We start from the raw sequence: 2,500 nt of genomic DNA, 5'->3' as shown, positions 1-2,500 counted from the left end.
CAGAAAGTATTCATACCCCTTGACTTATTACACATTTTGTTGTGCTACATCACGAATTCAAAATGGATTAAATAAATTGTAAAAAATCGCCCAATTATACAAAATACCCCATAATGACAAAGTGAAAACGTTTAAGTCAAAACTGTAACTCAGCTACTCAGGAACATCCACTGTCTTATTAGTAAACAACTCGACCAAAAAATCCCCCCCCCATTCTAGAAAAGGTTGGCGAGCCTGGAGCCTAGCAGTACACACACACACTGGAGCCTACACTCCGGAGGACAAACTCTGCCAAGCCTGGACACACCCTCTGGCTGGCTTCTGACTGGTGGAGAAACACTGCCTGGCTGGCTTCTGACTGGTGGAGAAACACTTCCTGGCTGGCTTCTGACTGGTGGAGAAACACTTCCTGGCTGGCTTCTGACTGGTGGAGAAACACTTCCTGGCTGGCTTCTGACTGGTGGAGAAACACTTCCTGGCTGGCTTCTGACTGGTGGAGAAACACTTCCTGGCTGGCTTCTGACTGGTGGGGAAACACTTCCTGGCTGGCTTCTGACTGGTGGAGAAACACTTCCTGGCTGGCTTCTGACTGGTGGAGAAACACTTCCTGGCTGGCTTCTGACTGGTGGAGAAACACTTCCTGGCTGGCTTCTGACTGGTGGAGAAACACTGCCTGGCTGGCTTCTGACTGGTGGGGAAACACTTCCTGGCTGGCTTCTGACTGGTGGAGAAACACTTCCTGGCTGGCTTCTGACTGGTGGAGAAACACTTCCTGGCTGGCTTCTGACTGGTGGAGAAACACTTCCTGGCTGGCTTCTGACTGGTGGGGAAACACTTCCTGGCTGGCTTCTGACTGGTGGAGAAACACTGCCTGGCTGGCTTCTGACTGGTGGAGAAACACTGCCTGGCTGGCTTCTGACTGGTGGAGAAACACTTCCTGGCTGGCTTCTGACTGGTGGAGAAACACTTCCTGGCTGGCTTCTGACTGGTGGGGAAACACTTCCTCGCTGGCTTCTGACTGGTGGAGAAACACTTCCTGGCTGGCTTCTGACTGGTGGAGAAACACTGCCTGGCTGGCTTCTGACTGGTGGGGAAACACTTCCTCGCTGGCTTCTGACTGGTGGAGAAACACTTCCTGGCTGGCTTCTGACTGGTGGAGAAACACTGCCTGGCTGGCTTCTGACTGGTGGGGAAACACTTCCTGGCTGGCTTCTGACTGGTGGAGAAACACTTCCTGGCTGGCTTCTGACTGGTGGAGAAACACTTCCTGGCTGGCTTCTGACTGGTGGAGAAACACTTCCTGGCTGGTTTCTGACTGATGGAGAAACACTGCCTGGCTGGCTTCTGACTGGTGGAGAAACACTGCCTGGCTGGCTTCTGACTGGTGGGGAAACACTTCCTGGCTGGCTTCTGACTGGTGGAGAAACACTTCCTGGCTGGCTTCTGACTGGTGGAGAAACACTTCCTGGCTGGCTTCTGACTGGTGGAGAAACACTGCCTGGCTGGCTTCTGACTGGTGGGGAAACACTTCCTGGCTGGCTTCTGACTGGTGGAGAAACACTGCCTGGCTGGCTTCTGACTGGTGGGGAAACACTTCCTGGCTGGCTTCTGACTGGTGGAGAAACACTTCCTGGCTGGCTTCTGACTGGTGGAGAAACACTTCCTGGCTGGCTTCTGACTGGTGGAGAAACACTTCCTGGCTGGCTTCTGACTGGTGGAGAAACACTGGCCTGGCTGGCTTCTGACTGGTGGAGAAACACCACTATCAGGGAATCACTGCAAAGGTTCAATGATCTCAATCGACAGATCGGTCAGTTAGGAGTCCATTCTACTGCAGCAGTCAGCAGTACACTACAGTTGCAAATAGGGTTGCACAATTCCGATAACATTCATCAAATTCTCCAGTCTTCTTGAAATCCTGGTTGGAAGATTCCTGGAATTACGTAACCTACACAGTACACTACAGTTAACGCTGTGTCCATCATGACGTAGACCTCAGTGCAGATTACAGTACATTACTGTAGTGCTTCTGCACAGTCAGTGCTATATTCTCCAGAAAACAGACAGCTAGGACTTGCCTCAGCACCAGGGCTCTCTATTGCACGCAACACACACATGATGACTGTAAAGAGGACTTGATGAGAGAGAGAGAGAGAGAGAGAGAGAGAGAGAGAGAGACAGAGAGAGAGAGACAGGGAGAGAGATACAGAGAGAGAGAGAGAGAGAGAGAGACAGAGAGAGACACAGAGAGAGAGAGAGCAGAGAGAGAGAGAGAGAGAGAGAGAGAGAGAGAGAGAGAGACAGAGACAGAGAGACAGGGAGAGCGATACAGAGAGAGAGATACAGAGAGAGACACAGAGAGAGAGAGAGACAGAGAGAGAGACACAGAGAGAGAGAGACAGAGAGAGAGACAGAGAGAGAGAGAGACAGAGAGAGAGACAGAGAGAGAGAGAAATTAATGGAGACGTTGTATATGACTTAATAAAAGGTGTCATTGAGT

The 2,500-nt window shown here is 51.1% G+C and overlaps 1 protein-coding gene across 4 annotated transcripts in view; it reads right to left on the bottom strand.

Moving 5' to 3' along the window:
- The window catches only part of LOC106591009 (sodium/calcium exchanger 3), a 207,775-nt gene that overhangs the window by 172,663 nt on the left and 32,612 nt on the right, over window positions 1–2,500 (bottom strand). The gene's annotated exons all lie outside the window — the stretch shown is intronic.

The sequence above is a fragment of the Salmo salar genome, chromosome ssa09 (assembly GCF_905237065.1).
Source record: "Salmo salar chromosome ssa09, Ssal_v3.1, whole genome shotgun sequence".
NCBI classification, from domain to species: Eukaryota; Metazoa; Chordata; class Actinopteri; order Salmoniformes; family Salmonidae; genus Salmo; species Salmo salar.
The sequence above is the reverse complement of the archived record's forward strand: the minus strand, read 5'-3'. Positions and strand labels throughout refer to the sequence as shown.